Raw genomic sequence first — 13,976 nt, 5'->3', positions numbered from 1 at the left:
GCTAATTAAGAGTAGCATTCAGATTGAAATCCTGGCATGGTTCATTGCCACAGGGATGAAATGCTTGGTCCCCCGGGCGCTCCACATTTTTCTCTGCATGTTAAGGCCCATTGTGGCATTCGTTGAACTTTTGCTATTAGTTCAACTCAAAGTAGACTGTGAATTTTAGCTTTTATATGTCATTAGCCAGTTTTCTTTGCACTAGGCTCCTTCCAGCTACTTAGAGATTCACCCCAGCGGCCTCTCCCAACTCTAGTCTGAAGAGTGCCCTTTGTTGCCCTGGCTGCCCACCAGATTTACCCAGGAAAAGCCAAAGCAAACAGCACAGCTGACAGACGTTACAAAATGGCTGTCTCTTTGCCAGGAGTGCCCGCCGACTCACAGCCCTCAGGGGGTCTCTGGGGATGAGTTGAGTCTGACACACAAGTCTCCAGACTTCCTGGAGCTCTCCGCTGCCCAAGGATCAATGCTCTTCTCCTAAGCCGGAGGTAAGGATGATTTCAGGGTGACTTGCCTGACTCACAGAGCTTGCCCACGGCCTCTGAGTGTACGAGAGGTAAAGGCGGTGTCCCTTCAAGGAGATGGAAAGGTAAGTAAATGACTTCCCAGACACACCCGGAAACCCACAGCACCCCAAACACCCTGGTTTATGCCTGCCCACTACAAACCCATGGTAGAATATTTTAAGTAATGTAGGTCTTTACTAACAACGAGAAACCACTGAGGGCTTTGAGAAGAGGAGCTGTGTTTTGTAAAGGCTGTTCTGGCTGCTCTGCGGAATACAGGCTGAAGAGGACAGTAGGATCAGGGAGATGAGCGCAGAGGCCACTGCAGCGGTCAGGTAAGGAGACGGCAGCTTGGCTGAAGGTGCTGCATGAGGGCCATGTCTGCAAGGAAACAGTTTTCCCTTTTAGAAGAGCTTATCTAAGAACTTTGCAGCCATAGTCACTCAGCAGAGCTGACTACAGAGGCCGGTCCTGGGACCCCAAAGCACAACTGTACCGTCTACCTGTGACGGTAGGACTGTTAGCCAGCCTCTCAGGGCTTCAGCTTCCTCCCCCATTCAGTGGGCTAACAGTGGTTCTCACCTCGTGAGATTGTTCTGATAATTAAAAGCATTAATACATGTAAAGCTCTTAGGACAGGGTTTTGCACATAAATAAATACAGCTATTATTATTAGCTTTCTATTCTCTGTTACAGACTAATGGGAGGGTATACATCAAAGCTTTTCAGAATGTATGTTAAATTATTTTATTTTACATTATAATGTAAGAAAGAAGGATAAAAAGACAACCTTGCTTTACTCCACCGGTAAATAGTATCCAATCCATGATGAACCAGTCCTTCTAGTTACCAACTCTGATCTTGTAGCACCATGAATGTCTCTGTTAAACAAAATTCGGTTTAGGCCCTAGTTGATTCCTGCCCTCAGAGTCAAAACACAGAAGGAGTCTTTGAAAGCCACTAGCAAGGTTTTGTTATCCTAACAGAGTTTTCCTTACAAGGAGAAGTTAGGGAGTTTCTTCCCCTCTCTTCTTGGGCCCTAAGGAATCCCTGCCAGCGCCCCTGGCTCCCCCAGGGCTCCAGGTTTTGCTAGTGAGCAGCCCCCACCCCTTGCCCTCAGCAATCACTAGTCTCCACGATGCTGGCTCCAACCTGCACCTAGCTCCTAGTTTCTGGCAACCACACGTTGACCTGTTGTCCTTGCAGTCTGAGGGTACTTAGAGCTCCTTAGGGTTGTCTTCACCAACCCTTGTTTAGCTTCTCTGTTTTCCATCACCTGGGTGATCAGTTCCCTGCATTACTTTTCTTCTTTTTGAAAAACTGAGAGTGGTTTCTGTTTTCCATGCTAGATGCTGAAGGACAGAATATTCATGAAGTTGATAAAGTGGAACACACTGGCAAAGAAACACAGAAGTACAGAAACACTGGGAAGCAGGAAATTTTTCAGGGGTACTTTATCTACCGTGAGCTTTCAAAATAATTTAAAGTAATACTTGAGTTAGAAAGATAATAGCTGCTTATTTTAGAAAAAAAAGCAAATGTCAGAAAGATGTTTCTAGTACTTACTATTAATATACTTCTATATCGTACTTATATACTTGACTGTACTGTTTGGGAGGGTGGTTTTTACACTTAACCAACTAAATTTCAGCTTGTTAGGTTGCAGCTATAAATGACAGCATAAATACCAATTTAGCATTAATTCTATGATAGCAGAGCTGGAGAGAGGTGAGAAAGAGAGGAATGAGGATCCCATAATCAAGGCTTAACTCCCTCTCCTACTGAATAAAAAACCAGCAGGAGGCACTGACCGTTGCTAAGGAGAAACAAGCTGGCTGTATGTTCTGAGGGCTTTCTGCTAGCAAGGGACAAGAAGAGAGGGAGAGAAGGTCTTTTCCTCCAGATTGGCTGGATAATTCCTTTGAAATAAACTGAGGCATCCGCCTTCATATTCCACCTTAATTCCTACTTAATTTCTCTTCACAGACATATCTCTTGGGCTGTCTCTTTATCCATGAGCACGGAGCACTGTTTTACACTGCATATAAGGATGCCAGGGTATTGCTCACATGACTTTAATTAAATCTTACAAATCTATTATATTCTTCATGGTAATTGATACATTCCAACCTCGAAGATACATAAATTAAATATTTAATAATCACTTAATTTGAAAGAATTTATCTCCAAAGATATAAAATATTCTAGATTTGGAAAAAATGGAGAATGTATCCCATCTATCACATAGCCAACCAAGAATGCCTGTATGCTAGCCAATAATCATTATGAATTCATTCATAAAAATCATCATTAAAATACATGCCTCAAATTCTCTGCATTATTTGCTTTTCCGTTAGTTAGTATCTAGTCTATCACTTTAAGATTCCAGGAAGGGATCATAGAGCAAATGAGGGTCTCCTTCTTAAAAGGAAGATATCTTAAGTTTTGCAAAGACTGCGGACAGCCCTCCTTCTGGAGGCCAAAGAAGAGTGGAGCAAACTCACTCCCCAGCTGCTGAGGCAGACTTGGCAGACCTCGCTGAATGACCGAATTCCAAGGCCAAATAACTCTACAGCTTGTTGCGTAAGCCTCAGTCTCACGGAGCATGCTTGGAGTGTCCCATTTTTAAAAGAGATTTAAAATAATAATGCATTTGACAACTTTCTGCTATAGCTGTTTAAAATCAGAATATGTGATCGAAACCTATCTCAGTTTGAAGTTGATAACAAGGTATCAAGAAAGACTACAAAATTATGGGCTGACCAATAGAATGTTGAGAAAATATATATGGTGCAGAGTATTGGCCATGTATAAAAGAAATCCATTTTTTCCAGTTTAATTATTAATTACAGTGCTTTTGTGCCTGAAAAAATACTTGCTTTCTATTTCAATTTCTAAATAATTGCTCGTTAGAGACATCTATCCTGTCCCTGAGCACAGAGCACGGTTCGTACAACACATGTGAGAATACAAGGATATTATTCACATGACTTTCTCCTTTTATCTCTCTTCTTCCTCCCTTCTCTTTCTCCTTTTCTCCTTTCTCCCTGTCACTCTACTTTTCTTCCTGCTCATCGTCCTCTTCTTCTGCTTCATGTTTTTTTATTTAGCATGAACCTCACCCTGACCCTCCCTCAAGTTCCAACCCCAGACTTGATACCCATTCCTTTCCTTCTCTACAAAGTGCCTTAAAAATCTATCTGTACATATATTTTAGCTCTTTAAACCACTTGAATTTGAGAACCTCATTTTAAAATTTCATTGTTACTTGTGAGAATTGGTGATAATATCCCAGTGTCATAGTGATTAACAAAATTGACAATGACAATGTTGGAATATTACAAAGAAAATCCATCAGCTATTGGAAACTAGTTATGATGTACAATAGTCAAAATAAAATCTATCCATTATCCTCAGATTATAATCAGGTTTGTAGTCATATAACAAAGTTTCTGCAGTTATCAGAATAACTCAAATCAACCCAAATTTGCATGTGAGATACTAGTCAGCACCTCAGGCTCACTGTGGGTGAGGTTTGGGCATCCCTTAAAAGAAAATTATTTCCACTATCGATCATAGGCAATGAGGGACTGGAAGCCTAGGGGAAGGAGGCCTTAAGATGAGATAAGGAAGAAAATGATTGGACTTGGTCTGGGGCCAGTGGTCTATCTGGATCTCAGCCTTAGAGCCATGGGAATTCTGGTGCGGTGGCCAAGGAAGAAAAAGCTGGAAGCCAGTGGGTCTGGGTCTAGAGAGGCTGTAAATATTCTATGTGTTTTCCTTCCATTGCCTCATTCCCTACTCCGTTGTTGTTTTCTTTAAAGGCATATCCTGGTCTCAGTTGCACAATGAGTAATTAGAAAGAGATCTGTGCTTTAGGACTGAGTAAAGGGGTAGTGAGAGCAGTTCTCCTGTCCGGAGTCTGGAATGGGCAGTGGCAGGCTCAGAGGCAGCAGAGGCAGCGGCTCGGGGGACTATGAGAGGCCTAGCAGAAGAACCAGCCAGAGGGCAGCCAGAGGGCAGCCAGAGGGTGCCTCAGGTCTAAGCGCCCCGGAGCAAAACACTGGGAAACTCTCAGGAAAAGCCAGCGGACCTGGTTTCTGGCAGACTAAGTACGTGGGAACTCAGTGTGGTTTGGGTTACATTTATGTCCATATCAAATTTAAGGAAGATTAAACTAATTCACAGAATACTCAGATAATAGGAAACTCTACAGTGAGTTCTATGGATTTTAATCCAACATAGTAAACATTCATTCAGTGTTTTTTTATGAATAGAAAAGGAAGTTATAGATAGTGTTCTTGAGGAATTTACAATCTATAGTAAAAAACTCCAAATAAAATAGGAAATCATAAGGGCCTTAAAAATAAGTAAGCATTTTACTAAGTACAGCAGAAATAAATATGTATTTCTGAGATGCGGAATCAGGTAAGGTTTAATTTGCTCCATGACGGACACAGTAATAACAGAATCTAAAGAAGGGTCCGGATGACACAGATCTAGGTATGGAACCCATCACAATCATGTACCAGTCAGGAGTCACGTGCAGATACAGGCAACAGAAAACCCAATGTTTTCTTAAAGTTAACCAAATTAAGTCTTCATCCTTTTACCCAAAAAGAACTGCTGGACAGGTGACAGGGAAGCAGCTCCCAGTCCCAGCCGCCTTTCCAGGCTCTTTCCATCTTTTTTGTTCCACCTTCCTTAGTGTTCAACTCTCAGTCCCATAGTCTCAAATTTGTTCCTGCTTCACCAGGCATCGCAGCCCCAGTTCCTCAAAAATTAGAAAGAAGACAAAGCCATGGAAGAAACAGGAAAATGTTGCCCAAATCCTCAGCAGACTGCCACTTAAGTTCCTTGGTTAGAACTGTACCCCCAAATTGCTATAGGAGAGGTTGGGATATGCAGTTTTTTGTTTTGTTTTGTTTTAGCTGGTTATGCTGTTTACCCCATTCCCCCACTACCAGCAAAAAAACAAAAAACAAAAAAAACCACGAAAACAGGTTCTGCTAAGGACAAGAAGGAAGAAAGAGCATTAAGTTGGTAGCTACCAGAATGTACCACATACCACTTATTAGCTATGTGGGCCAGAGTAAAAATCGCCAACATTACTGATTAGCAGTTTCTTCATCTGTGAAAAAGATGTAATAATATCTTCCTACTAGGGAGGGATTTGAGACCATGTATTTAGGAGGCTCACAATGGTCCTAATGTGTTAGGAGCAGCTGCTATTATTATTGATTGCTGGGTTGATTCATTAGTTGGTCTGTTAATTAGAAGTCAGGTTTCAGTAGGTAAGTACTGGAAGAATAAAACTTTAGATGAAGAAAACAAGATTGCAAAAAGGTGGAATGAGAAAAAAATATGTAAGAAAATGCAGCGTGTGTTCAGAAAATTTTGTATCGTTTAGAAAGACTCATTCATGTGAAAGAAAAAAAGCGGGTGGCCAAGCTAGGGAGGGAGGTTGGAAGTGAGATGTCATGAGACGGGTGTTGGCGGTGGGGGAGAGAAAGGTATAGAGCCAGGTGAGGGAGCCTGCGTGTCTTGGCAGCTGGCGTGGAACTGCTGCAGTTTAGGTGCAGGATCCGTGCCAAGCGGGGCTTTATGCTGCTCTGACAGCAGAGATACACCTGGGAGCTGGAGATACACCAAATCAAGGAGGGGGATAGGAGAATGACTTTATATCCAAGCAAATCATAATAAAAACCTGAAGTAAGATCGCAGCAAACAGGATGGAAAAGAGAGACTAATTCAGGAGTCGTTTTTACAGCAATAAGTGAAAGATTTCACATTCGATCGAATGCAAAGGGTCAGGGAAAAGAGGGTGCTAAGGTAGCCAGCTAGAAGGTGAGCCGGGCCGTGACCCAGGCTGGAGGGCGGAGAGCGGGCCCTGGGAAAAGGGAACAGCACTTCAAAAGTGAAAGGAAAGAATGGAGAGGGAAGTCGAAGGCTGGGGAGAGATGGAAAAATACTGGGAGTAGAAGTGCTTCTTCGTGTAAAATAAGATGCATACAATGGTTATATTCTATGGGGTTGTTTAATCTGTGGAAGGAATTATCTCAGGCAAAGTAATGACTCTGTAACAGCTAGACACCTAATGCTAGTCCTGTGCTAATCTGGCTGTGTGACCAGGCACGCTGAGTACACTTTGGAACATTTATTTGCTGTTGCAGCTGCATTACCATAGAAATAGCCCAAAAGCATGCAAAAGAGTTCCTGAAAGAAATTCCCACACCCTAAGTGTTTCACTCTTATTAAGATGCAAAATTAGTCTTCCGGAAATATTTGGGCACTTTTAGCCCTTCCTAGAGACAGAGGGATGAGTTCATGTACCTCTCCGGTGTGGCTTGCAGTGTCCAGATCATGTGATCATGGGCGCTGGACCCAGTTTCAGCAGTTAACGGGCGCAGTGGAATCCCAAGGAGAAAGTGGACTGGGGAATTGCTGCGTGAGTCAAGGCGTGTTGTCATTTTGAGAAGAACAGGGTAAGGAACTTGACTGGTCTACTGACAGAATTGTTTGCTTATCACTTTTAGCACCAGACATTTAACACTGGGCAGGGAACACCTTTGAAAAATGATAACCCCAGACAGTTTAGAATTAACAAATGTTTTCATCTCCATGTCTGGGGTTTTTGCTCACTTAGATCTGAACATTGTCTATAGCTTTAAACCACCTAAATACACGCTTAAGGCTGCAGAAAGGGATAATTAGATTCCAGAATCATATTTTTGAAGACTTATTCCCAAAATGATTTTAGTGACATCTTTTTGCACAGGCACAATTCTTTTAGTTAACCATTCAGTATTATTTCAAGTACAATGTTAGTTCATTGTAAGCTTCAGAAACCCCTTTTAAAAATGTCATGTGTTTTGGAATTTGGGGTAACTTCAGAGATAACCCTTTCTCCCTAAATGAAGTCACAGGAATTTACAAAACATTTAGTTTGGTACCTGCTCTGCCTCAGGCATGTAATTAGTGCTGATGTAAAAAAGGTGCAATTTTATTATGCTGAATTATCTTACTTGGCATGTGTGATTAGAACTAAACAGTTCCTGGAGTCAAAGTGTTAGTAAATAAATTCAATAAATTCCCGGAGTCAAAGTGTTTGTAAATAAATTCAATAAATTCCCGGAGTCAAAGTGTTTGTAAATAAATTCAAATAAAAAATATTAGAGGGCTGGTTGATGGGAAATCACATTTTTTTTTCTTTTTAGATTTTATTACATGTAAGGTCACAGATCCCATGAGCTTATGGCACTTAACCTAAACGCAGTGAAAGTAATAAGCTGGACATATAATAATATTCATAAATCACCTTATAATAGAGAAAGACTGTTTGGTGACATATTCTCACTCAAGTGGCAGCTGATTGAGTAAAAGCAGTCAGTCCTCTTTCCCCATCATATTCCTGCAAGTACTCTGTTAGTCTTTGATTCTCTCTCTGAGGTTCCCAACTGCTAAAGTAATAATGCCTTCCTTATAGAGATTTTTTGGCATAAATATCAATGAAAGAAATAAAGATATCTGTTATAATCTCCTTCTACATCCCCATAACCACATATTTATAGACTTAAAAAGTAATGGTTAAGTCAAGGTCATCCAGTTAGAGATTATTGTTTTTTAACACCAAGTCTAGTCTTCCATTCATTACCTTATCTTTATTACCTTAAAAATCACACTCTGCATGTATTATAAGTTTAAAGTTTGTAAAACACTGGTTAGTATCTGAATCAAGGTATCATGCCTTAGAACAGCTTGCTTAATAAACCCATTTACTCATTACATAATGCCAAGTTAAAAGAATTCAAAGAATTCCGATTAGGATGCTTTTAGTAATTTCCATTATAACCTACTGAATTACATTACATTTAAATTAAATTACAAGTTGAAATGAAGCTGAAATAACTCTGTAACTGGTGCTGTTACAGCTAATGAAAAGGTTTCAATCTTAACACCCATCTCTGGAACACTTATTTTCACGAAAGTGAGTTCCATTTGCCAAGTACTGATGAGACACTTGGACTTAAACTTTGTGTTTGAATTCTTCTTAAGAAAATCACAGTACCAGGCAGGCTCAGAGAAGTGTGGGATACGGATGAGATTCCAATTAGCACTGATTTTGATTTTAATGTAGATCTTCAACTACATCCCAGAGCCTGTGCCAGGCCTCCTCACAAACATTATGACATTTAATTCTCTCTCAAATATGGCGGAGTAGGCGTGGCAATCTCCACTTCACAGCTGATGAAATTTCAGGTTCCGCCTCTTAGTTTGATATTTTGTCCATAAGCTTCATTGTTGTAAAATAAGTTGATGCTGTCTGCACCTTGCACTGGGGACAAAGAATAAGCTATGTGGTAAAATTTGAACATTCATCATGAACTGGTTAATTCATTAATAAATTGTGCTGATAATATTAGCCTGAACAAATATACTTGAATTAAATGAAACCTTAGCTGAGCTATGGCAATGGAACATATTGTGGAAATTTATATGTTTCTGTGTTGTTTCAATGTTTATTAGTGTAAATATTAATGGTAACTAAAAACAAATACAATATAAGGAAATAGTGGGAAGACTTCAGAGAGATATCTTTAAAATTTGGCAATGTCCACTTAGTTAATTAGATGCTGGGTCTCCATAATATGTTTGGTGAATATCAATAATAATGATAGCAAATATGTATGTTGTATATTTTCAGATATATTAGTACATTTCATGTAGTTCCAAATCCCTAGTCTTGGAAAAAGTATTGGAGAAAGTGGCAAAAAAAAAATCAAATAAAACAGTTTAAGGAGATTTGGAAGGGAGAGGGTGAAAGAATTAGGCTAAAACTTAAATATGTTGGGTAGGGTACTCCTCATTACAGGAAAATAACTGAGCAATGACTTGAAGGAGGTGAAGGAACAGGCATACAGTTAACTGAAACTTAAAAAGGGTTCTGAATACTATCAGTTGCTATGAACTGTGGAATAATATCCATCTGTACATATCTAGTGAGGAAGGGATTTTAAGTTATTAAAATCTACTATTAACTTGAGCTTTTGGTTTGGTTTTTAGGCATTCCACTAACTTTCAGGTTACTCTGTTTTTTTTTCTTTCCTGTCAAATAAGGCAAGCTTTCATTACTCTTAGGTAAGAGATTAAGACTAATAAAGTAATGTAAAGAATGTATGTTTCTGACCCAGACCTCTCCCTTGGACTCCAGACCTAGAGCTCTAATTATTGACTCAACACCTCCACTTGGATGTTTTATAGACATCCCAAACTTATCATGTCCAAAATTAAGCTCCTAATATCCCGCTCAGCCCAGATGTGTTCATTTTATTTTTCAGTTCAGTTCAAGTGTGTTTTTCAAGTTTTCAGTGCCAAAATCTTGGTGCCATCCTTGATTCTTTTCTGTCTCTTATATTCCACATCTGGGCTCTTATCCCATCTTGACATCTCTGACTTTAAAGTATATCCAGAATTTAGCCATTGCCTCACATCCCACACCCATATTACTGCAATAACTTCCAAAGGTCTCCTTGCTTCACCCTTTATTCTCCTACAGACTGTTAAAACTTGTTTCAGATCATGTCATTTCTCACTAAAAAGCTGCCAATGGCTTTCTGACCCACCCAGAGTAAAAACCAAAGTCCAGCTCCGCTCTGCAGGGCCCTCCGTGTTCTGATGTTCCTTACCTCCTGCCCTCATCTCCTACTCCTTTCTTGTTCCAGGCAAACATCCCCCAGATAACTAATTCCTTTAATTCCTTTAGATTTTTTTTCAAAAGCCACCATCTCAGTGAGGGATTTCCCTCCGTGGAAAGCAGCCCGACCTCACCACCCAGCAATTCTAGTTGCTTTTCTCGTCTGCTTTCTTCTCCTCATCATTTCTCACTTTCTAACGCCCTCCTTAGCACTCTCATTTATTGTCTGCCTCTGACACTAACAACTCAAGTATGTATCTGAAACTAAGCCAAGCAGATAACATAAGTTCAATAAACTTTTACAGCATGAAAGAATACTGTATTTTAGAGGCATCCATTTGCCTCCAAGATAGTTATGATGATTACAATAGAAAGCCAAAGAAAAAGAAAATATTCAGCGTTTGACAAGCAAGGTGTAATTTCTCAGCTAGTTAAAGGCTTGAATACCCAAATTCGTTGGAAAATAAAATATTTTCCAAATCTTTAGCTCTCCTTAATGTATTAAGAACACGGTTGAGCAAATTGGATGGCAGGGTTTCCTTATAGACCATAGAGAAGAGGAAATCCATGATCTGGTATCACCAAGTGTTTCAGAAAGGAGGAAGGGGCAGGAAGCTTTTCTCTTCCACGAGAGGTGATTTGGGAAGGCGAAGACAGACAAAGGAAACATCTCTTCAAATGTACATCATGATCTGCCTACATCTCTCGGGACTAAAATCATGGAAGGGGAGACACCACTTAGGTTGAAAGGAGAGCCCGCAGCCGGAGATCTGTCCTCATCTCCCGCCTGCTGCACTGGGAGGACACCCCGTGAAACCATCCTCTCCCTGATCCCGGCACAGGGGGAAGAGAGTGGTCACAGTGTGGAGGCCGTGGAGGGAAGGAGTTAACGGGCGGTTACTATGTGGACGTCAAAGCGCTCCTGTGACAAAGGACTTCAAGGCGGGCACCCAGACCCAGAGGTAAGTGGAGGAACACCCAGAACAAATTGGGGGTATCTGTGGCCCTATGTAGAATCAAGATAGTATATGTAAGATAAATTTTAGCCAAAATAAGCAGGCAAAGAGAGGCAACAAAGGGCCAGGTAATTTATTTAAATACCCCTGGGTGAGGTTCTGCGGCCTTCTTGCCACAGGCCAGAGAAGTCACCCCCGGTTAGGGAAGTGGGAGGCTTATAAGGGGTTAGGAGGGGGAGGAGTGGGCAAGCTATCCTAGGGGGTGTGGAGAGGTATGATTGGCTAAAGGTGACATGATAGACAACTAGAAACTTTTTTTCCTTCCAAGGGGGAGGAGGCTGACATCCGGGTCTTAGTTGGCACATCAGGGTGGAATTCAGGGAGAGCTGCCCCCTTTCCATCTATGGCACGGACTTTGGGGTCTGGTCTGTTCTCCCCCTATGGCATCTCTCTGTTCTGTTTGCATGTCCTTGTTTTTCCTTTCTCCAGCCTAACAGTATATAATTAAAAGGAGAACAACTGGGCTCTGACTTGGTCAAGATAAACAGACTGTAATTTCCTAGCTGTGGAGTTCCTTAATGAACACTAGCAAGACACTCATGGGCGGGACCAGACTGCCCACAAATAAATGAACATCACCCATCAGCCATTGCAAATCCAAGAGCCAGACCAGCACAAAGACCGTCATGAGGCACGAGGCACTCCACCCCTCCACTGAGGATCCCAAACTTTCCCCCCATCTAGATGATCTCCTACAAAGGAGACAGGCACAGGACAACTGTCTTGATGAAGAGTTAATTTTTGATTTGACTGAATGCTTACCTAACCCAATTGTTTTCACTAGAAAGAAAATGTCTAAAAGGAAATATCATGATATACCTTGAATTATAAAATTGAAGCTTTGTTCCTCATCCCAATTACCTTCACTGGGTGAATTGAGGGCTCAGGAAAATCTTGTCAGTTAGAGATAAAAAAAAAAAAAGCCACACATTCTTTGCATAGCTGTATAATGATAAATTTTCTGCCTTACAACCATAGCAGATAAATCATCCTTTACCTCCTAACTAGTTCTGAATTAAAATCTACAGCCAATCTGAAATCAACCTAATTAATCAATCTTCATGTGTTCCTTCACATTGATCATTATAGGGATAGGATAGAGTTTCAACCCTACCCGTGGTGTTAGAGCCTAAACTTCTGAGAAAAGTTATGTAGACAGGCAAAATAAGCTTTTGTAATGATGGAAATTTTAGCTGTCAGCATAACTAGCCATGTATTCAACACAAAAATATGTATGTAGAAAAAAAAGATATACACACAGTTTATTCTCCTTTCTTCTTCTCCCATGGTCCCAAGGAATTCAGACATACTTTCCTCTGTAGTCACCATGCAGTCAACCAATATCCAAAGTGTAAACTGACACCATGAAGTATTTCCAAATGGAACACTGACCAAAAATATGGCTGTGTAATAAGTTAAAAAAAAAATTTAAAGTAAAAAGTACCAATCAGGATATCCTTTAATAAACATAATACTTCTGAATGAAAATATTTTCTCTGAAAGCAATGTGAAATACCTTGTTTCTATTAATGGAATTTTCTTCCTTTATGTCTGTCTGGGAATGACTAGTTCAATGTCAACCTTAATAGGACCTCAGCTTTTGCATTGATCATGTAATAAAAGGAATTTAACTTTATTAGATGTTATTTGCTCGATCTAATTACTATTTTTGAAATAAAAATAAGTAGTTACATCCTGTTGTTGTTTTTGTTTGTCATTAACTGATTACGAAGTGTTTCTTGGCTAGGAAGTAAGCTAATGCCATAGTAATTACTTAAATGATAGATTGGTGTTTAAGACTTACTGGGAAAAATTGATGGTCATGAAGACTTATTGACTAACTAAGACCAACTATTCTATCCGTCTTATAAAATCTCTCTCCAGAATAAGACAGGAAAGTATAATTGAAATATCATTTGACAAAGTATAATTTGGTCTACATATTCAAGTCTTTTAAAACACTATAACTGACATAGGGAGTATAGTCAATAATATTATAATAACTTTTTATGGTGATAGATGTTAACTACACTTATGGTGAACATCTAGTAATGTATATAATTGCTGAGTCACTATGTTGTACACCTAAAACAAGTATAATATTTTATGTCTACTATACTTCAATGAAAACTCAAAAAACAAACAAAAATAAATAGAAGGCAATTATGGAGAGGGGAAAAAAATAAAATCTGTAACTGGTTTTAAGGTGTACATCAAAATGAAAGACATGCTATAAGAAATCCAAAGGTGAAGTGAAATATATGAAATATTTTATTATTTTTCCCATGTGCAATTTACTCAAAAGAGCTCATTTGCCCCATGAAAAATAAAGTTTTAAAAAACTTTTCACTGCTAATACCACCTTCTACCTAGTGCTCCTACTAAACAAATTCTACACACAGCCATGGATAGTCACTCCTCTTTTTCTAGTATCCACTCTCACCCAATTACAGGTGCGTCTCTATTTCAAAAGCCTGCTCTCATAGGTTTATATAATGTAAAAACAACTAGAAGCAAGATAAAGATATCAAAGTTAGGTGTGAATTTATTGTTTAGAAATACTGTGACAAATTTAAGACAAGTAAGGAAATCATAAATGACCAGGAAATAGATCTGGTGGTTTCTTAGGTCCAAACAGTGGTGTTTCCTTTCAGATTTTAAAAGTTAATAGTTTAAAAAAGAGAAGTTAATCTTTATTTTGGAGTAAAATCCCAAAGTTAAAAATTACCAATCACAATAAAATTATAAAAAGTTAGGTGT

At 39.6% G+C, this 13,976-nt stretch overlaps 1 long non-coding RNA gene across 3 annotated transcripts; it reads left to right on the top strand.

The window, feature by feature from the left end:
- The first annotated feature begins 469 nt into the window (after positions 1 to 469).
- On the top strand, positions 470 to 12,890 carry LOC108394040 (uncharacterized). 3 transcript variants are annotated; one of them, XR_005055276.2, is made up of 3 exons: positions 470 to 589; positions 11,043 to 11,162; positions 11,646 to 12,890. It is a non-coding gene; the product is annotated as an uncharacterized lncRNA (long non-coding RNA). The 3 variants fall into 3 exon arrangements; XR_012133578.1 differs by lacking the exon at positions 470 to 589 and adding an exon at positions 699 to 841; XR_001852361.3 differs by lacking the exon at positions 470 to 589 and adding an exon at positions 6,742 to 6,991 and having other exon boundaries at positions 11,646 to 12,889.
- The last annotated feature ends 1,086 nt before the right edge of the window (positions 12,891 to 13,976 follow it).

Source organism: Manis javanica, chromosome 7 (genome assembly GCF_040802235.1).
Source record: "Manis javanica isolate MJ-LG chromosome 7, MJ_LKY, whole genome shotgun sequence".
In the NCBI taxonomy this organism is placed as follows: Eukaryota; Metazoa; Chordata; class Mammalia; order Pholidota; family Manidae; genus Manis; species Manis javanica.
The sequence above is the reverse complement of the archived record's forward strand: the minus strand, read 5'-3'. Positions and strand labels throughout refer to the sequence as shown.